Below are 23,920 nucleotides of genomic sequence, written 5' to 3'. Positions count from 1 at the left end.
GTAGCTAAATAAATATGTTAGCTATTAGTAGTTTAATACGGTTTTAGACTTATTGTGTAGGATGCGTGCTGAAATATGATTGGAGAATATCTAGCATTCAATTCTAATAATAATTTTTATAGCTGAGTTGTTCACATCTATGGAAGCGATGTATTGCTTGTGACCTCTTTATAGCTGCTTTAACGGATTTCATTTGCACTTCAGTCCTCTCCTTGTTCTGCTTTCAGTTGGAACAAGGATGAATGGCTTACCTATGATGGATGCAACATGGAGGTGCTGTACATACAACATGGACGATATTTGGTGCATTTACCGAGAGTGAGGGCCTGTTAGCTGAATTTCGGTCCTCGGAGGTTTCACTTCTCGAGCAGATATTATGGACAATGAGCACAGACAAGATAGACAAGCATTGGTAAAGAAAAACAGCCTCGCCTTTGAAATGTGAGTGGCAAGTTTTTAGCGTTGTCACTGCTTGTTTGCTTAGGCATATAAAAAAAGAAAAATCTCTTAATGGGTGCTGGTGTGTGTGCATGTGTTGTGACATCAAGATGAATGCTCATCCTAGGACTGCCACCTTGGAAAGTGTTTTATTTGAGAAGACACCACTGCAAGATAGATGGTGGCCGTGGTGTGCACATGCATCCTGGCACAGATGCACACCCCTGCATGTGTTTTATGACAGAAAACGGATTCAAAAATGGTCACTGGCACATGTATTGTGAGGCTCCATCAGCCATTTTGGTATACTAGTTGAACTTTTATTTCCCATTGCGAGATGGCCAATGGCCATTTTAGGGCTTCAATTCAGAAAAGAAAACAAGGTAAGCTTGATGCAGCACAAAAGAAGCAAGTGCCCGTTAGCAGTCTGCTGCTGCTGGCCCCTCGTTGAAATAAAAATACAAATAAAGCAAACGGCTAGTGGAGAAGCGACAGTGTGGAGCAGACACGTCTCACACAAAATATTTATAAAATGAAAAGCAGTGGAAGGATACTTCTCAGCCATCAAAAGTGAGGGTGAGAGAAATTCTTCATGGACCGGTCAAATACAAGAACTGGGAGGAAAGCGATTGGTCTACCTCAGCAGGGAGCTAAGGTAGACCAATAAGTCATTCAATCATAAACAAGAAGCTGACCCAAAGTCCACTTTATGTAGCATTCTGTGCAGTACTGTCTGTGACAGACAGCTGAGGCGGTCTGTAGGAGGACCTCAAAAAAAGTGTGCACTGGCCTTTTCAATGCTAGCTGATCCTGCAGTGCCAAAGTGACCGGCTGGCCGGTCCAACACTGCCCTTGTGATTTTACATTATTTTTGCGAATGTTTTCTTTGTTGAGTGCATTGTGCAATGCTATTCTCTATTATGTACGGAGAATCTTCACTAATTTGGAGAACTGTACAACTACATAAAAAAAGACTGTTATTAACGTTTCCCTTCCCTTCACTTATCATATGCTTATACAGAGCTGAGGCAAGCTTTGTGAGTTAATAATTTTCTGTTGAAATATGTGATGATCTGTAGGTCAGACGTGTAACTATTGGAATGACTGAATCGCCCTTCTATGCTTCTGAACATTCAAACTGGGAAACAGTAACCCTTCTTCTTTTCCGTGCTCACTCATGACAGAAGTAAGGTATGAAGGCCTGTTTTAATATCAAGGTAAGGTGAAATGTCAATTACACTTGCAAATTTTGTTACATTCGTGACTTTTACATTACACAGAAACCACGGAATGTTGCCTGGCACAACTTTGTGTCATTGTTTTACTGTGGGAGACAGAGACACCGTCAAACAGCTTCCTGCTTGAACCATCCTCCTGCCTGCATTTTGCCTGACTTTTTATGCAAGATGTGTCTGAGCCTAAAAAGACCTTTTCAAAATAGTGGCAAACACATTTTGTGCCAGATGCATAATTTTGAGTATTATCTGTGAAATTAAATAAAACCCCACACACTCCTAATTATAATTAGGCTACATGCAAGAGACATGCATGACTGAGGTAAAGAGCTAGGAAGTGTAGGGGTGGGGTGGGAAACAGATATGAGGGAATCTCGATACTGGGCAGCATTATCCAGTAGCAACAGTCTGCTTTATTTTTTACAAATTAAGCACCACCAGTTCCAGGAAATGGCTTCATAAAAAAGCTGAGTGACTATTGTGGAAGCCAGTAATGTAGAGACACCGAGCCACTAAAGGATGACATTGCACTTTTATGAGGTTAACTTTTACTACTCCTTCTGTTGTAAAATGCAAATGAGAAAAGTAATTCGAGCCACAAGGTGCCTCCCGAGACCTTTGAACCACGTCATCTGCGTGCCTGTTTTAGACAATAATTTGAACCTCTTGTTCAGAGCCCTGCATGGCACGCATGCCGCTTATGTCATCAAGATGCTGTGAATGGTCCTTTAAATCACATTCAACACAGCTTCACTGGGTTGCCAACCATTATTCTAATGAGGATTGCTGGTATTTTTCGCTTTTATTTTCGTTTACGTTTTCTACCGTTTTTTGCCATTTACAGCGTTTTCCTAATTTACCTTTTTAGATATACATTGAAAGTATGCGCCATCCAGGGGCGCAACGAGACTCAAACTTCGGGAAGGGCTAACATGTCAAGCAATGGGCTTGGAGACATTACTTCTCTTGATTGCTTGAGGCAGATAAGCATTTTAAAGCACACTGGCTATGTAACATTGTTTTCAACCTTACAGGATCTAATATAACTTTAGCACACTTCTTCGGTTATTGTTATGTCCATTCTGTGTTCACCTCCACACAAGCTACTTGTGCAATGGGATGTATGTCTAATAACAACTATCTTGCTCTCTGATAAGGGATGCCTCATGTCCAAGCTCTAAAACACATAGAATTTGGAAAATATATGAATTGATCAAAAAGTGTGCAGCCCTGTTTATTTTTAGTTTACATTCTTTTAATTCCACCTTGACACTGGCCAGCAAATACATTGACCCTGAAAAGGTTTGTGTATGTAGGTGAATGTAAAATGGTCAATCTGCGTTGCCATTAGTTGTGAAAAGTGTGCAAAGTCACTTCAGCTACTTCTGACATTTTAGTAAATAAATGCCCATGGCAGTACAGAACTGACACACAAACGTGCAACACACCCACGAATGCCGGTGGGTCAAATGATAAAATAGCAATACCTTTCTTGAAAATATTTAGCAACGCTGCATAAAGAATAATAGAAGCTGATTTATATAGATAGCATGGTTAGTATATTTCTGTAGATCCTTGTCTAAAGCAAATGGAGATTGAATAAGACTTATCTGGAAGAATGTTCAACAGGAGCATGAGAAAGTTATTCTGGAAAGAAGTTTGATTAATGAGACTGGTGTCTAACAGGATAATGGGGCTAAATCAGAACAACTAGTAAAAGGTTTTGGACAAAGAGGAGTAATTTTAGTGTGGGAAAAATACTGGTATTAGACAAAGCGGTATCTACTATGTTTGGTAGGCAGTTAATTGGGTACAATAACTAGAACATGCACATCTGACAATACCCTCATTTTATTTTCAGAGATATAATGCTGTCTTATGTGACCAGGAAGCAATTACTCTAGAAAATATCTACACTTAGGATTACCTATTCCAAGCACTTCCTCTCATGCCCACCTTGCCTTTTCTCCTCCATCTGCTTACAGACATTAACCCCACTCTTAGCCTCCCTCCCCAAGCTCACATCACCAAGCACTCTGACGAACTCCACTGGCTCCCAATCCAGTAATGGGCACTCTTCAAACTCCTCACGCACACTTACAAAGCCACAACATTTGCCCTACATATCTCATACTGGTAAACCTCCACAAATGTACCAGACTCCTCAGCTGAGCCGGATTTCTACTTGTCCACCCCCCGGAGATGCAGAACCTGATCCAGCTGTTGTGCCTCCTACCTCACTAATAAAGTCTAGAACAACCTGTCCCTGCACATCACATCCACCTCCTCATTTTCTTAAATTCTACAAGAAAGTGAAGGCCTGGCTCTTCGCCTAGCCTTAAATTCACTTGTTAAGCTCCTGCTTCAACACCAGGTACTTCCGGGTGAGTTGTGTGTAATACAAATGCACATAATGTGTAACATTTCTAAACCTGTTGGCCTCTGTTCTCATAGCAGCCAATCTCCCCCTTTCACTTTTCCTCATCCTGGTCCCCCTTCTGTAAAATGTAACTATTACCTGGATGCTCATGAAAAGTCTGTCTTTGGCCTGACAAGCTACTTCTGCCCTTATTTCTAACCATTGTACTACCATTTGGCAACGAGAGACACACAAAATATGTCCATATGTTGATGTGCTTTTAACGCTTATGGACCCAGTCTGTTCTCTTCCAAACCCTCCCCTGACCCTTTTGGTAGCAGTAAATGAATTTAGAGAAGTGGCTAGATTCAAGATCAATCTTCAAGAATCTCAATTTCTGAATTTATTGTTCCAAGTCAAATGGTGAACACTATACTGTCACAGTTTCTGCTGATGTTAGCAGAGAAACTCATTGACTATCTGGAGGTAAAATATTCTCCCCTCAATGAAAGATATAGCCCTGTCAAACTGCATAGATTTGCTGCAATTAATGCGAGCCCAACTCTGTAAGTGGCAAATTGTAAATTTATTATGGCTGGGCCACATGGCTGCAGTCAAAATGATGGCCCTCCTTAGATATTTATGTCTGACACAATCTCTTCTCCTAAGACCGCCACAAGGAACCCTTAGGGATTTAGACAAAACCATGAAAGCCCTTATCTGGGGGGTAGGAGGTAATAAAGCCAGCCTATCTAAACGTATAATGTATTGCAAACAGGCAAAGGGTGTTCCCCTTCCCCAGTTACGTGAGTCACTCTGGCCTCCTGAGACTTGACTATAACCAAGACAGGTTTGTCCTCTTACTTCTCACCTCTCACTTCGATTATACGGAACCTGGACTTCACCCCAGGCATGTACCTCACGCAATTTGTTGTAATGCAAAAAAACTGGCTCTAAGTTCAAATAAAATTATGGCCTCCCGGAAACTGAGAAGCTGCAATACTTTCAAGTGAGACAATGGTTAACCCAAAAAAGGATGAAACCAGGAGCATACTACCCACTTGATTGCCTAGGAAAAATGGATCCTCCTCAAAGGGATGACAGGCTGTTAATTTAGATATCATTAGAGGTTTGAATTCGGACCTCTTTCAGTCCCATACGGTTTGTCAGCACCGATGGGAAGCCAAGGTCAGGAGATCACTCATAAACAAAGAATGGTCCAAGATACTGGTGAGACTCTGGTTAAGTGAGGCTAGTGCCTCAATGAGAGAGACTCTTACAAAAATCATGCATTACTTCTACAGTACCCTTATTAGGGTTCACATATAGCCCCCTGAGAAATGTGGCCTCTGCTGTAGAAACTGTGGCAATGCAGGAAGACTGCTGCACCTGCTCTGGAATTGCCCCAAACCTCAGAGGTATTGAGAAGGGGTCCTAAACAAGAATGATGGTATGTTCGAGATACAAATGCTGAGGTTCCAGGCGTATGTAATCCTGGAGACAGCAGATCGTCTCATGTACTGAAATGCTTGCAGTTAATCCTAAAACATTTGCCATAACCTGCAGATTTTGGTACTTTCCATACCAAAGCCGCATGGTTACTTTCAGCAGGTTTCCCTGACAGAATTTACCCATGGAAAAATGTGAGATTGTGGTGCTTGCCGTGAAACATACAAAACTGATATGTTTCCTTATAGGAGATACTGCACATATCAGAATTACTTGGGCCAGTTGTAAACGGGGACTTACTCACTTTAAGTCACTAATTGCAAAGTTGTACACCAGATTTAAGGGTACAATGGTGTACATTGCAACACCTAATGAATATATATTGTAAATATTTTGAAGTGCATCAGTGAATGTGATTTTGAATAACAAAGACAGAACCTTTATCTAATTCCAAATTGCCACCATTATCTTGCAACACCTCACATAACTCTTTTCATTATTTGGGAAGAGTTAACATACTTGAAAAGGACTTTCATTTTTAAAGCAACATGACTGAAGCCTTTTAATACTTTGGAAACTTAATTTATACGTAGTATGCAGCACTAACTTTTCTTGAAACCTGTTTTTCATTTGACAAACTATATAGTTTGTATTCTGCACAGCACTTTCAACAGCATATTTTACAGGTTTGCAGGACTGGAAATATTTTGTAGTCTTACCCATTGTATCAGTCCCTGAAGGATGAAAAGGACTGATGTCTCTGCTGAAATTAGGCCTGGAGTTCTAAATCCCTATAGAAGACACGTATGCCATACAGACACATTTTTCTGCTTGTTTTGGAATTGCCTTTATATGTATAGTCCTTAAACTCCTTACATTAGGATACTATATTTATTTTTCCACTTATGTAGTTCTACACATTAAAAGTGGTTAACTTGCAACTAAAATATAAAACTAACTGCTTCTGATATTGGTGTTTAATGTCATGCACTGGTATGAGTTCAATCCTTTTGTCTTTGAATTACAAAATCTCTCAGACGTACCACTGTCTCTGTGTTTTACTATCCCTTTGATGGGGCTTAATGTCTCACTTTTGTTGCTCTGGAAATGTTACAGAGAACTCCAGCGGGTGGGGTGAACTCTGATAAAAGGAGCTTTTATCCCCCCACTGCTGCTTTCACACCTGTGCAAAGGGCACATTTCTCTTGAAAGGGAATTAAAGTATGCAGAGTGAGTGGCATGTACACTTTACGTGGTGAAAACAAACTGTCTTGCTGTAAACATGCTTACAAGGCAACAGCGGCGGCCCGTCCTTTAGGGTGGAGGGCCACGCCCGACCTTTTGCCCCTCATGAAGAGTGGATGTCAGACTGAGCGAAGGGCAGCCTGACAGACACTCTTCACGTTCAGGTCAGGTCAGGCAGCCAGGAGCAGACATGTGCGATTTGCGCAGACTCCTGGCTGCCTGAGCTGAACGTTACTGGGCTGAAGAGGTCACAGCTCGTATGGGTGTGACGTCCTCAGCCCAGCAAAGGTGCATTAAGGCCCTCCCCCTCTGTGACAAGGGAAGCATCACCCATTGACCCCGACCTGGGCGCTTCAGGTTTAAGCCCTGAAGCGCCCAAGGCGAGTGTCAATCAGTGACACCTTGTCACAGAGTGGGATGGGGTCAGAAGTCTCACTGACCCCATCCCACTCTGTGATGAAGTTGAGACTGCTGCCTTCCTCATTCGCTGACTGAAGGTCAGCCCGAGAGGGACGGCAGCAGTCCCAACCCTCCTGGGACCTTCGAGCTGAAGGTAAGTGTGTCTGTGTGTTTTAAATGAATGTTTGGTGCCTGCGTATATGTTTGAATGTTGAGTGTTGTGAATGGATGTGCATTCGTGTGTGAATGAATGAGTGTGAGTGTGCTTACCTCCCACCCCCCTCCCTCCTAAAATTACCGGCCGCCACTGCAAGGCAAGCAGAACACTTTACTGTGACTGATCTGGCAGCCCCAGCCCAGAGGTCCAAGCCCAGCCACAGCAGCAGCCCTTTCAGCCCTATGGGCGATGTGCACCTGGTAGCATCCATGCCCTTATACATTGACACTGGGGCTCTTCTAAGTGTAGTTGAGTAACCACATACGTTACCTATGGCTAATGGATGAAGAGTGCTTAGTGACCAACCAAATATATCCATTGCTTAAGATGTAACAAAAAAGGTCCGGTGGGGGCAAGGGGTAAATATCTTCTTAGGAGTCAGCTGCAGGTGATGCCAAAAGCCTTGGTTGCCTGCACTTGATTCAGCCTCACGTCAATTCGTCCACCTCCTTACCCTCCCTGTCACTTCGTCTCAATCTTGCAGAATCTTTTTAATCTGGGCTTTCTCTCTTTGTCACTGTTTTCCTGTTTTTTTCTTCCTTCTTCTCCTCTTTCTGCCGTGTCTCTATTGCCCTGTGTTAATGTCAGATGATGAAACATAAGTACTAGTCCCCAAAAGGGACTGGTGCCCACCGCCTGCAACTACGGGCACAAACTAAGTACCGACTGCATTGTCTACACCACCTGTAGAGAACCTTCTAATGAGGATCAACTACCTACAACTAGCAAGAGCTTCGAAGAGGCTCTACGGTGAAAAATCAGTGCTATTAGACAAATAAATAAACAAGGGCATGATTGAAAATGAGTTTTTTATACGAATGTCACTGAATGCACTAGAAACGTACTTCGGGGAACCTCAGTATTCTTTTTCTTTCAGCACTCAATGGGAAAATGTGTTTTCTTGCTTTGTCCCCCATGTATTGCTTCCTCCTTCAACCACCTGCTCTGTACATGCTCCATGTTGCTCCCTCATCCTCACAACCCCAGCTTGTCCATAATTTCCCCCACACTGGCTTTATTTTTCCTTATTTTTTTCTCCATTGCCCTCCCACAGCAAGTTTCTCCATTGCTCCTCAGCCACTTCTCTTTGCTTCCAACCGGCATTGTCTTTTCCTCCAGCCACTCCCCGACACGCTCCCCTGTTGCTCTCTCACCCCTCCCATGCCACCTCAAAAACATTTTCAATTTTTTTGTGTGGTGCATTTTTTGAGGGGCCTGGTAACTGTCATTTGATGGAGGGCCATACCATTTCCAAAAACAGTACTTTTGTGCATAGGAAAATCATTATGTGTTTAATGGTTGCTTCAACAGGCATTCCCCATTTGGGAATGGTAAAGTAAAAAATGAATAAAATGGGATCTGCATCAGTCTGTAAGTGTGCGCACGCGTGATGTGGCATGTATCATCATGCAAGCGTGCTCATACGGAAGGATGCTATCTTCAGGAAAGCCATGACGCATGCATAACCATACACGCATTTGAATCACCACACCTTTTATTTTGTTTGCCGATGCTGCACAGCATCAGCAAAAAACATTGGCAAAACCAATATTTAAAAAAGGCATGAACACTTTCGTTCGCCAATACATGTTCCTGGTTTACATTTACAATCGAGATTCAGTAGGTCCCTTGGCTTCTTCACTTTAATGCATCTTCCACGTTCATAAACAAGACGGGAGAAATTCCTTTATAAAACGAATCTTACTAAAGAAAACGTTTTTCATCCTTTTTTTTATACCAAAAAAAGTATTTGTTTCATGTAGAAATATTAGGTCAACCATTTGCAAAGTACAAATACCCTTATGTACAGAGCTATATTTCACAAGTAATAATTATAGAACGAAGTAACAGCCAACTGAACTCACAACGCATGAGGCAACTGTGAGAAGGAGGCTGAAATCTTGAAGACTTCATTCGGACCTGAGACGCTATCGCTTCCTCTCTCCCACACGTCAAGATGATCTATTGATATCTCTTAGCCGAGAGAGGACCTGCCGTCACCTTGGTGTTGTTGATGTTTTGCTCCATCCTGTTGCTGTGTTTCGACTCCTGCTTGAACAGTTGTCAATACTAAATCCTATAAGATTAATGGCTTTATTAACTGCACAATAAACAGTAACAAAAGCACAGGCTTCGGTGACATGATCACACCACCCCCAAATCGCCAGCAGGTGTGTGATATCCAACAGCAGGACTTTTTTTATGCGTGTATTTTTAGAAGATCTATTTGAAAAACAAGTGATACCTTTATAGAGCAGCATCGTTAACTATATTTTGGGAAGTAAGCAGGGGGACAGTTCGCTCACATGGAAAATGGTGTTTGAAGAGCCGCAAGTAATATGTTTCCAAAGACTACTCCTACTTAGTTGTTATGGCTAACGAAAGGTAAAGTCCCGGGAAGGCAGAGTTCCACCCAGACGACTGTGTCTACCAATCACAGAAGGAATCCGTGTTTACATTTAAATTCAGCTATGCATTAACAAATTAGACCCGTAGAAAATGAGATAGAGAAACGAATAGATGTTCTTCAACAAAACTGTTTTTCTATTTTTGTTAGCAATCAACCTCAACATATTGGCAGATTGGAGTCGGATTAAATATACCTATTATTTTTTGTTTATAGTCCACAATAATTATCAAGATGTCCTCATCATTAGATACAGCAACTCAAGTAGTAGATGAACATTCGTAGGGGAAAACTATATCCCGTGTACATCATGTAGCAGTAATATATACACTATATGTATAATAATATATGCACTACATCGACCTTTCGCTACATTGAGCATTAACTATTCTTAAATGCACTTACATCTCAATGCAAATGTAGATGCAGTTAGGAAAACTAATCACATACGTAATTTACAGTGCAGTGGGAGGCCCATAGAGTGGAGATGATATCATTGTAAGTCGATATTGTGAACCTCGATAGAGTGAAATACAACCGCTTATTTCCCATCCTAAACGTGTATTTCTTGGAGTCACATATGTACGGATTCCGGATCATATTTTGAAAATGGCCCCTGCACAGTTTGTTACAAACTGAATCCGTGTACTGGGAGATTAGCTTTTTATGGCTTACTTGCCACAATGCCCTCAGCCTGATGAAAAAGGTTCTGCTCTAAGGCATACAGGGACGACATTCTTCAGTCCATTCTCTGTTGCAATTAGAGCAATTACATTATGTGCCGGGTCATTAATTTTAACAATGTCAATGTGCTCTTGCCATTCCATTTAACCTAATTAGGGCACATACTGCCTCATAACAACAAGACAGTTAGAATAATTTATTATTGCATTTCTGACTCATAACAACCAGAGGAAAGTGCACAATGGGGTAGGTAGATTGCTATACATGGGAGTGCAACAAAACGGGGCAGATTGAAATAAATGTGTAAAGAGATTATTAAACGACCACTGTGCACTGTCAACATCTTGTAATGGATATTAAATGCAAGCAAGTTTGATAAATTAGCACATTGTACTGACAGGAATGTGAACCAGAAGTGACCTCTAATTGTAAATAGTATATGCATCTATTCAGACACCCATAACTGTAGTTCAACTGTACATCGCAGAAGAACAAGCATTGGCAAAGCCACTACTACCGGTTTTAGCCAGCTGGTGCAATTGTTATGTTTATTATTTCAAGCATATGCCACAACGCAGGACAATATTATTCATTTTGACTCAAAGAAAATGTACTGTTAGTATTGGATCACTGAAACCTGCCAAATATATAGGTTAAACACTCAAGGATGGCAAAAACATTTAACTAGAACAAAGAAAGCATTGAAAAAGTAAACGTTTGGTATACCAGCTCTGGGCCAGACGTCTGGTTCTTTCTAGGAGGATGACATCTGGCAAAATAATGTCTCTCACAGTGCAAGAGACTCAGTGGCGAAGTGGGCTGACCCATTGCCCCATGCTGTATACTGTGGTGGGCAGAAGCAAAGTGTGAATGACAGCTGAACAGCTGAATAAATGAAGAGAACCGACCCAAAGAACCTTTATGTGTGTGTAAATGGATGTATTTTTTATTTATGGATATTTTTCTTTGTGACATGAGTTTGCCGAGAAGTTTAGGTGTATCAAAGCCAGTCCCAAAAAACAAAGGGGCATTTTTATATTCTGTTTGCGCCGAATGTGCATCAAAAATTTTGACGCACAATCGGTGCAAACCGTGCACCATATTTAAACTTTGACGCCCGAGCCCGCGAACGCCAAAATCCTGCCGTGTGTGTAATTTTCTGGATGCAAGGTAGGCGTTCCCGTTCAACAAATGACTTAATCTTCTGCGCGCCTTATTTATGCTACTGCACAAATATGACGCACGGCCGGGAGGCGGAAAATGACGCACAGCCCGATTTGCGTAAAAAAATAACGCCTGGGTCAGGGTAGGCGTTAAAATGGGGCAAACACACCTGTACTTAATGAAAACACACAGAAGCAACAGCAGAGCTCCAAAAGGAAGACATGGAGGTGCTTTTTATCCAGCATGCACGCAGACGCAGAGCACAGGACCAACAACAGCAGCTTCCACAACACCAGCAGGGACCCCAAAGGCAACGCAGAAGGCAGGAGAGGATATTCCGCACCAGGACAACCCTTCTGGGACTCCTCCAACAAGACATCATTCAGAGGTACAGGCTCAACTGGCAAGCCATTCAGCAGCTGCTGCGCAACATTGAGCCACAGTTGGCACCCAGCTTGCAGACACCCCACACCATTTCACCAGAAACCAAGTTGCTAGCTGTACTCCACATGTTGGCAAGTGGCTCCTTTCAAACCACTGGTGCTCTGGTTGCTGGGATCTCACAGCCATCATTCTCTGCCTTCCTACCCAAGGTACTGGATGCTATCATCTCCCTCACACCCCGCCACATCAGCTTCCCCAACACACAGCAGAAGCAGCAGGAGACAAAACAGGGGTTTTACCAAATTAATGGCTTCCCACATGTCCTTGGTGCCATTGAATGCACATATGTATGCCTTGTGCCACCTGCTGCAACCGAACATCTATACCGCAACAGGAAGCACACACACTCCATCAATGTGCAGGCCATTGTCGATCACCGGGGTTTGATCACCAACATCGTGGCAAAGTATCCTGGGAGTGTACATTATTCATTCATCTTCCATCACTGCACCATCAATCAACACTTCCACAATGGACAATATGGAAATGGCCTACTTGTTGGTAAGTACAGAAGCCTACTTATATACACACTGCACAGCAACCCTCTAGGACACACAACACATACACCACGAAATCGACACTTGGACAGGAAGACAATGAGGTAGTGACACCGCTAGGCATGTTTTATATCCTCACCCAAAGGGATACACACCTAGGGACAAATGACAGTTCCAAATAACAACAGATGCCACTCCACAGACACAAGGGGACAATTTAAAACAACACAATGACAAAGACATGGCCCCAACTGGCAGTACAATTTTGAAGATTAATCTTTCAATAACACTCAAACACCTTTCCAACCAATACGTACTGTGTAAGCGGTGTGTAATGTGTTTTGCTGCAGGTCAAACACCATGACACACATAGCATGATGATGACTATAATGAAGGTCACATGCAATCATTGAGGCTGTACCAATATCTCACATCACTCCTGCTCTCTCATTACCCACTACCAATAAGCAAGTGGACTGTGCGAAGAACACATATTGATGGGACAATATTGAAAGTGCACATTCCTACACAAATACATTGCGACAAATTAACGCACACACAACAGATGTACAGGCATGCAGACCTTCTGAAACTCAAAATGACAAACTCACAACCAAGTTAGCCATCTGAACTAGAACATGTTCAATAGTATAGGTACATGTTACAACCTGAGTCAACTTGGCAAGGGCTTAGAAATAGGTCTGCAGTGAACTTGTCACACAGGTGAAAATAGTGCATAGTCAATTGTTAACACGTCATTGCTGACAACGTACGGAGATGTGTTGCACATTGTCACCTTGCCAAATCTAAGGGTCTCACTGATGGTTAAATAATTCTATTGCATATGTGAAATTGGATGGGATGTCCAGGGTATATAGATGCAACCGTGTTACCACCACTGTGGAATTGATTCTGTGTATGGAAGTATCATGCCACCCCCAGTTAAGACACAGGGACACCTATTTCACATGACACAATGCAAGGGAGTACACACTGTACTGCAACTCAACAAAAATACTGCTGACATCCGATCAACAGCCAAACACCCGTTCAGATAAGGAAACAACCCAATGCTGATGGTACATCCTAGAAGCCTAGGATTCCACACAATAACACAAACACCAATGAGTCACAGACAACACAAGAGAACAACTGCCATGCAAAGTGATATTTATGGTGGAAGGTACATCAACATGTTCTCACTCATTTTCTCTTTCAGCTGATTGGGGGTATGGGATCCAGCCATAGATCATGACCCCATTTGCAAACCCAAGCACTGCAGCAGAGTGTGCCTATAATGAGGCACATAGGAGGATACGCACCATAGTTGAGAGGACCTTTGGCATCCTGAAGTCAAGATTCAGGTGCCTCGACATCACCGGAGGCAGCCTCCTATACTCACCAGAAATGGTGTGCAAAATAATTTTGACCTGTGCCATCCTGCACAACATGTGTGTATGAAGGAACATTCCCCTATATCAGTGGTTCCCAAACTGTGCGCCGTGGCACCCCTGTGCGCCGTCAGAACTAGCTAGGGGCGCCGTGCTCCAAGCACAGAGTTCGGGGAACCACTGGATCATAGCAAGTGTCTGAAGGGGAAACATTTTCTACTGACACTGGTCAAAATAAGCAACACTGACATTGTTCCCAAGATGCATTTAACAATACAAAATGTTCACCTCTTCTACATATTTAATCCATTCTTAGCAACTCAACCTTGCCTAAAAAAATAATTTTATGGACACATACACTAGCAGTTGAGGGCCAATGCGAAATCTGACGGAATGCCACATTCAAGGACATTCTCTCAGAAACTTGGGAGCTATAAACTGCAAACCAGAGGGCCACTGTCGACCTTTCTATCTGTTGTGGTTTGTTTTCTCTTGTCATGTGGAACTCTTTCTCGATTTTGTACTTTAAAAACCAAATGAGAATGCATAAGGAAATGGACACTTCAGTCCTTCTATGAAAAAAACAACAGGAAAACGGCATGTCATTTTTAATAGCATCTGGATATGAAAAAGATGATTTACTAATCCCTTTTGGTTCAAATTTTTTTTTAAATTTAGTGCAAGCAATTAAACACACACAGCCACCTAAAACCAGTGGCTGCTGAGTAAACGATTTGTACCAACTACCTAGCACCCCATTCCCTTACAGCCCCCCTCCCATCACATCTCTCCTTTCAAAAATTTAATATCAGGTATGCTAGGCATAGTTACTGTCTTAAACTCCTCAATACGCTGTCCCCATCCATCATGATCTCTAAGTGTTTCAGCTAGTTTTTTTGCTTAACTACTGCCAGGTTTGCTGTGACTAGTCAAAACACTTCCATCTGTTACCCTTAATAGTGTTGTAGCATGGCAGCTTTCATACCGAACACAGGCCAACAATCCTGTTACTCTGGCAACTGTGAGAGGCTGCAATGTCACTTCCTATGTGGAAACTCTGCCAGGGTTCTTGTGTTGTCAATACTGCTCCACATGGGGCTATCGTGCATTTACTTGCACTAAACAGGAGGCGGTGACGCAGGATGGCTGGGGAGGCAAGCGCGGATTATGGCCGCTGCCTCAGACTGACAGAGCGGTGCCTTCGACTGCCACGAGAAAAGCCTGGGGTTGCTCACTACCAAGTTTGTCACCCTTTTGCAGGAAGCTAAGGACAGCGTGCTGGAAGTTAAAGCTGTCATTTTGACTTACGTACACACTAGAGAGGCACTTTATATGTGCAGGGGTCTAAGAGTGCTGCCTTCCCCAATCATATTTGTTTGCTGGTGGGTTGCAGTCCTAAGCAGCCAAACTTTTTTTTCACCTGTGGCACGGCTAGGAGAGGGTGGCAAAGAATGAGACACCTGGAAATTGTGGGTTCTCATCTCAAGTCTTGCTTTTAGACCATAGTAATTGTACATGTCAGTCTTTCGTGGATCCACCCCTTTGCTGTCTCTGCGAGGTGCTCCTATTTTTCAAGCTGCTTAGGCTCCGACTTGGGCAAAGACATGTTTTTGTGGGGTGCTCATGGTAGCCAGGTTGACCAAAATATAGGCAGTTCCATGGAGGCAAAATGCTGAGCTTGTTCCGCAGCATGCCCTTACTCAAATGTCGATGGAAAGGACCAGGAATTAAAGAAGTCACCAAAGTTCAAGAAAAATAAATAAGCAACTTCTCTGTCAATTTTGTGTAGTGCCTACCAATCAAGCCGGAGGCATGAGAGCACAGGCAGGAGGCATGAAAAAAAGACAGGAGTCATAGACAAACAGACAGTAGGCAGGAACACACAGACAGGAGGCAAGAACACACACATGAAGCATGAGGACACAGACAAGATGCAAGAACACTCAGACAGGAGGCATGGGGACACAGGAGGCAAGGACATACAGACAATAGGCAGGAACACACGGACAGTAGGCACGGACACACAGACAGGGGGCAAGAACACACATACAGCTTCATCCCCATTATTTTCAGAGAGAAAAATTGAAGTACTTCCGAGGTCGGGCTTGCATCCCCCACATGCCAAACAAAAGTAACATAATGGGGAGCCATGGTTACTGTCCAATAGGTCAAGGGAGCCGTAGGCCGAAAATGTTTGGGAACCACTGCCCTATATGAACCCGACCCACAAATGCCTGAAGAGGAGGAAGAGGAGGATGCTGTCCATCAACATGAGGGGGACCATCCAAACACAGCTGCAAGATTGCATCGGGGACAACATATTGTCCAAAATGTCTTTTAACTCTACTCATCCATCACCACTGTCTTACCATATGTCAATAAACACCTATACTATTCACTATATCATGGTCTGGATAATCATTTTTGCATAACATTATCTCTAACTATCAGAATCAGAGTGTAGCCTCATGGAGCATTGCTAAAATACAGATTAGGACACAGAAAAATCAAAATCTATTTTGATGCGTACGAATGTACAGCTACATTCACACACACTGTAAATGACATATATCCTGTACATTTTACATTTGAAGGGCAATAGCAGAGGATCACACCTACTTCACACATACATGTTGGCATCATGGTTCATCGCAGCATATGGCACACACCTAAGACACCATCAGTCAATAAGGGAATAATATGCCTCATGCATGAGGCAGTCAATGTGCTATTGCATTGGTGACAGGAAGGTATGACCAGACCCTTGACAGCAGTAAGTCTTACATCACCTATCTTTACAAGGACTATGTGGGACAAGACTTCCATATAAACAGCAAATTGATAGCGCAAGTCCCCCAGGTATGACTAGCATTGCTCACATGACATCCCCTGCACATGGCAGCCCATGTCCCAAGTCCAGCCACACCCATGTTCCCTGTCTCAGCCCACCTTTCTTCAGAGGTCCCTGGAATGGGAATATGTGTCCCCAGATAATCCCTCGTCCACACACACACAGACTCACAATGTAAATCCAGTGTGCTTCCCTCTTTAGTATGGTATGCCATAGTCATTGTACTTCTGTCTGCATGGACGTCAGATTAAATAAAGCACTGCCTTGTAGTCTGTAGGACCTGTAATGACCTGTACATTGCTTCCCATGTGAAAGGTACTGTTGGACCTTTGAACTTGAACCTCACCTACAGGACTTGTGAGAGACTGATGCTGCACACACCTGTGAGCACCTCCATGGAGACCAGCCATTTGACCATGCACTGCCCTTGCAGCTGCCAGGAACAGCATAGAAGCTGCCATTTTATCTATAACACTGCTATGCATTGCCGTAAAAATCAGCTGTGTAACACAGCCCTTGGGTTGATGTGTTACGTTCCAACAGACAGGAGAAACACAGTTTTCAGTTTCCACAGTGTTGTTCCACCTTTGACCAGTTTCAGTCCGACCACTGTGTATTTACCTTGTTAAATGTTTGGATCCTGATTGACCCTGCATCCTGTTAGCCTGACTGGTTCCTGTCTTTGCGTTACCCTAAAGGTTCCTTGTGGCTACATTTGTATCATAGTTGCTTTTGCCAACCCTCACTTTCCTCCTGGGGTATTGTGTCAGGTGGGTCTACAATGCATACTCAAATACATTGTATTGCATAATCAGTTTATTTATCTTACCGGGGGGGGGACTTGTCTCCAAATAGCTGAATCATGGCCTATCCTTTGTCTGGGTTTCATGTATGCATCAGTGACAAATATTGACAGTGTACCATGGCTGTATGCATGGATTGGGTATGGTGCCTCCAGCACAACAAACAACGTCAGATAATGTGCATGAAATGTCTACACATGTTAGGCCCTGACAGTCCACATGCTGATTCACATTGCTCCCAACATATTGATGGGGCTTGCGTGGTGAATAGCTGTGAGATTAATCAGCACAGAGGCACTGATGTTCCCAGATGCAGTGGGAATTTTAGAGGCCAACCTGTGTACAAATGCTGTGAGGATACCTGCCGGTATAAGAATCCTGAGACATTAACTTTGTCAGCACACCGAGGTTGCCCTGTTGACAGTCTCATAACATGTCTGCAGTGACAGAGCTGGACTATCCCCATGCGTGTTCTCAATTCCTCATTGGTTTTCCTTCTATTGATCTGCAAAGGATACTTTGTAGATACAGGAAATGGCTCCACAGACTCATGACTCGACCTGCACATAACTGTGACAACATCGACCCCAATAATGATACAGGCTAAACATTGGCCCACACACATTAATCTGACACCTCTGTGCATTTTACCACTGGAAATATGTGAACACATGCTGCTTGGTCTGTTGGTCCTCCACTGCCACAGGAGCGAAATGGCTCACTTATATGACTCCAACTGTGTCGTAACATTACAATTGTGTATTATATTTGGGACTCTGTGCCACAAACACGGTACCCACATAGCATTATCCCATGCCTGACTCATGGTGGGTAAACAAACAAGTGCCTAGGAAGTAGTATCCAACATTCCAGGACATGTGATGGCTAAGTTTTGGAACATTGCCATGAACAACCGTCTGCTATCTATCCTGTGCTTGCTTTGTCATTGGTGGTGCTTATGTTCCAAAAAACCAAGGAAGTGCACACAGCAGTTGTTGCTACGTGTATGACTAACACATGTCCTCTCTCATTTCCACACTGAATAGCATCTGTGGGTTGTACACATTGACTTCACATGCATACAAGCAGATTTGCAAAAATGCATCTTGTGATGGTCACACAGTGAGACAACAATAATAGTAGTAGCCAAATCACACACATTGACCCATAGGCATTGAGTTACTGTATTGAGTTGGGTCGCCTTGCTATCCTCTGTTAACGCAAAACATGCCCAAACTGGGTAATACCTAATTGTATACCACACGTTTGGCCATCTATTGCATCAGTGAAGAGTGCAAATCCAGTACAACAAGTAGAGGATCATGGTCCGCAGTAGTATGATCTGTCACTTGTGCCCATACACCGTAATGCCCAATGTGGGTGCAATCAGCCTATCTCTGTATTGTCACAACTGTCATGTACTATTACAAATGAGAAATGACCCAAACCCAGTTAAAGACAGAAATGTTGACGCATACGCGTAAAAAAAGACGCACATGCATCAAAAAATGAAACATATGTGTCAAAATATGACACACATTGCCATGAAACATCCATTGGCCCTGAGCGGTAATTCCCACACTGTAACCCCATAAATTGGTTAAGTATGAAACATATTTCAAAATATGGATGCAGGGTTATTTTTAAGCATGTGCGTAAAAAAGAAATACGCACAGACTGCAAGCGTCATAATATTTTGACGCATAACAATAAAAACGCACCGCAGTTGAGGCAGGAAGTGATGTAATAGGATATCCTGTTTATAGATTTGGTACAGTCGGTGTACTTTCACTTTCACTTTGCAGTCTGTGATATTTCCTGATTGTGTGGCTGTGTTTTGACTTGTCTCTGTGTGCATTTTGTGAATTTTTCTTCAGTGTGGTCTTTAAATTGTCTTTTTGTGTTTCACAACTGTCTGTGGTATCCTGTCTTAGTGTTTTTTTGGTCATTTGTGGTGTCAACATTTGTCTTTGTTGTGTTGGGAGTCTGTTGTGGATAGTGGTAGTTTGGGTATAGTTGGGCTGTGTTCTTAGTTATTTTGCATTTCCCTGTCCTACTTTCCCCCTATTCTCCTCTGTACCCCTTTATTCCCTTTTTTTTTTGGTGCAAGCATGTTGGCTAGGCCTCGTCTTGGCAGGATGGGAGAGGAGGAGTTGGGTGGGTTTATTTGGCTGGTGTGCCACTTCCTACCCTTACTGATAGAGGCAGATGGTTGTGTGATACAAGGCTATCGCACAGAGGCAAGGAGGCTACTGTGGGCAAAGGTGTTGTACCATCTCCAGAGAATCTACAACACACCGCGCAATGACCACCAGCTGAAGCACCGCTGGGCTGACCTTGTTGCCAGGGAGCAAGACCTGCTGGACCACCTGGGGATTGTGATTGGTGGTCCTGTTGGTGAGTACAAATCAGAGTAATGTGCACATTTAAATTCTCTGTAGTGACAGTAGCTGATTTGTTCATATGCTGCAGGCAATGTTTTAGAAAATTTGGAATGCTAGTTAAACATACAGGGCCATATTTCTACTTTGTTAGCACCGCAATTGTGACATGTTTTGAAGCAAGAGCGGGGCAAGCTTACCAAATACAATTGTAGTTAGTAAGTTTGCGCTGCCTTTGTGTAAAAAAGCAGCACATATGCGGTGCAAAAAATTTATAAATATGGGTCACTGTTGCCTGTGAGGTATACAATATTTCCTACACATTACCGTCATTTGTTGACGCAACAGCTAGACTAACTTTCAAAACACAACAGGAGCCTGTAAATTAGTGCTGGCTTCACATCAATTGATGATGCCAATGTGGCTCACATATGTTTCATGCATGGTCTGTGAGTGTATCAGGAAACATATGTTTGAAATCCAGATATTTTCAAGAAATAGTGTGTCCCTCAATTTCTTCAGATACATGTCTGAACTGGATTCTGACACATACGTAACAAGTTATGGCTGACCTCACGTAACATCTTAGTCTGATATTTGGAGTTTGTAGAGCCACATTTAAATAAGGGATGAATGGCAAAAGGTATACACACGGGTTCATTTCTCCATGGTTGGTAAGTTACCATAGCTGTGGCACATCATTGAAGAAATAGATACAAACTGAGGGCTAACAACTGCCCCTGGCCCTGTGTACATTATACCTGTGTGTCTTAAATTGGTCTTAGTCACAATGTCTGGGTGACTGGTATTGCAGTCCTCATGGAAAGTGGCTTTGCATGTCTCTCATGGATACACAGGATGAGAGGAATACACTCCATGAATTAGTCTGCTAACTAATGAAGGAGCATGTTTGCCACCACATGATAGTTACGGCCACTGCATGTGTGCAGATATGTGTGTCTCACTCACTGGAGTCCCCGGGTCTGTACATGTTTGCAGTGGTATGTAGGATGCAGTATCATCATGTCTGAGAGACTTGACTTTCTGAGTTAATATTACACATAGTATTTGTATTTGGAAGTGTTGTACAGTGCACAGACATTGAGCACATTTCTTCCTTCCATGCCTTACATGTGGACAAGCACCCTACACTATCGGAGAGGTGGGTCGATTTGCGGACCCGGACATCTCCAGTAAGTGTTGATATTTCTGTTCTGTGTTGTGTTTGCTGATGATGTATGATTGGCTCCTGTGTGTTGGACAGATAGCAAGGTATGATGCGCTGGTCAATGATCGGTTTTGTTCCTTGAGTGCAGTATCATTTTTGTCCCATCTTTGAGTTGGCCAATCCTTATCGTATTGTCATAATGTGGAATTGTAGGTCAGTCCTGTAGGCACGGCAAAGTGAATAGGTATAAGTTATGTGGATAAAACTTGAAATCAGAAAATGTAGCAGTGGACCATATTGGTGATTTAGTCAGCCAGTCAGACCCTGATTCTCCCAGAATAGGGATGCCAAAGTCTTACCCACACCCTTCAGCTTCCCTATTCACTAATGAACATGTTTGACTGTATGTTTCACTTCCCAGCAGCATGTAGCTCCACATGTTGTGCTACGAGTATGAGGCACTTGAGTACAATGGCCTAGAGCTCATGTCCAGAGGTGTGCTTGCATTTATCTGATAGTTGTAAGTCATGGGTTACTGGTAGGAAATTATGTTGACAATGGTCTGCATTTCCAAAGATAAGTGTGGATGGGATTGTCCAAGGTTTGGGTGTATCCTAGTTGGACTTCCTCCTCACCTGTGGTGTGCTGGCCAAACCCATGTACAGCTTTCCAAAGCTTCCTGGGTGTCCTTGTTGTTTGAAATTATTTGTTGCTTGTCCGTCCCCCCCCCCCCCAGGCACAGGCGTAGGGTTGTGAATAGTGTACCTAGGACTGATGATCCAAGTTTAGTACACAGACATGTAAATCTGTAAATCACTTGTCCAAACCTAGGATACCCACTCATGATTAGGAGCTGCATTTTATCCAGGCAATTCTATTTACAACTCGCAGATCTTGTGGCCCTAGATTGTCCTCAAGAACATAGTAATTTGTTGGCCTGTCAGTGGTGGAGGATTTGCAGCATGAGATATACCTGACAAATGGCTGAACAATGATTCCAAAGTCAATTAAGTTGTTATCCATCTTTTAGGGTTTTGATGTGCTGTTTGATGATAGGACATGTGTAGGCTGACATGGCATGTACTGCCTCAGGGACAATCAGTGATCTGTATGATGATATGGGCTGTTTCAGGTACATTAGATGTATTGTCTAATTTACTTCTTGAGTCATTTCACACAATGGAGTACCTAATGTTTGGTTTTCTATTTGTCCTAACAGCTGCCAATATGACTCCCATCAAGATTCAAGAGTTTAAGTGCAGAGCAATGCGTTACCGCCACATTCTGGCTGTGGAGTCTGGGTTCTGCAACATGGCAATGCGTTATCGCCATGAAAGAGCCTCCAGAGTGTGGAGGGCATTTGCTCAAGGGGGCTCTTCCGTGTCCAATACAGCCACCACCCCCAGCACCACCACTACCACCCAGGTGGCACCAACATTAGCAGGGTCCTTTGCTGGACCATTAACATCCACAGCTCCTGGACCTGTCACAGCACCACCTGCACCTCCTCCTACAGACATGGCACCGACAAGGGCCCATACTTCCTCCACTGGCACCCAGACCACCCCGCTGCAGTCATAGACCCTGCAGTTTTTAACCAGATGCAACGGAACTTGGACCGTGTGTTGCATAAAATGACCAGGCTGCAGCAGGAGGTGGCACAAGTGAATCAGAGGGTGCATGCCATCAAAAACACCCTGCAGAGGGCCAACTTGTAGACCTTATACTCAGCCATGATTCCCTACCCTTCCTTCCCCTTCCTGGTTCTTTAAATTAGTGGGTTTAGCGGGTTTAGTGTTTGGTTAGTATGGGCAGTTAGTTTAGTTAGTAGTAGTGGGTGGGGGTGGGGGTATCATACTTTTTACAACTGTTTTTTATTATGTGTGTGGGTTGGTGGGTGGGGGACGATGTTGGGGTTTTGGTGTTTAAAAAAAAAAAAAAACAAAAAAAAAAAAATGTATTTGTTTAGTATAAGATAGTATGTGTTTAGGTTAGTATATGTTGTCCTCCATTTGTTCCGTCCTATAAAGGGGGTGGGGGGTTGGTGTTTAGATCGTTTCGTTAAATGTGATAAGTAAGTTTAGCTTAGGTTAGTTAGGGACAGTTGTGGGTAATGTGTAGTTAGAGTAGTTTAGGTTAGGTAAGATGTTTCCCCTGGTTTTAGCTTCTGTTTTTACTGTTTAACAAACATCTAAGTAACCCTTTACAGTATGTGTCAAATGCTTGTAGATCAGGGCCTTGGCATGATTGAACAGTGTCTCTTTTGTATTAGCTTTTGTGTCCCATGCTGCAACCATATCTCAACTGAGCTGTTACATTGGCAGCTACACCAAAGCTACTTAGCTAAGATTCGGCCATCCATTGCACCCACCACTCTCTCATGCTCTCATGTAGTATGGTATACATAACTCACACCTATCATTTGTTACAATGTTCAGCCCGGTGACTTATTTCTATGGAAACTCATACACATCCATTCATGCTGTATGGTGTGTGTTAGCACAAAATTGGGGCAAATGTCACATACGTAAGTTTTGGCTTTCAGAAAAAATTGAAGGCACTATTTAGTGGCTTAGACATCCCTTGAGGAAGTGTTATTCTGTCCAACACAGCATTATGGTGTATAGTTTATATTTTCCTCTCAAATAACCCTCAGGGAGGGCAGATGATGGTACAATCCAGACCACTGTGCATAGTTATCAGCCAAAATTTGTTCAGGTCAGGTGTATTGACAATCAATAATCATTGAACTGAGGTAAACATCTCTGATGGCCATCACGGTTGATGT

Source organism: Pleurodeles waltl, chromosome 3_1, assembly GCF_031143425.1.
Source record: "Pleurodeles waltl isolate 20211129_DDA chromosome 3_1, aPleWal1.hap1.20221129, whole genome shotgun sequence".
Taxonomy (NCBI): Eukaryota; Metazoa; Chordata; class Amphibia; order Caudata; family Salamandridae; genus Pleurodeles; species Pleurodeles waltl.
Note: the sequence above shows the minus strand (reverse complement) of the source record.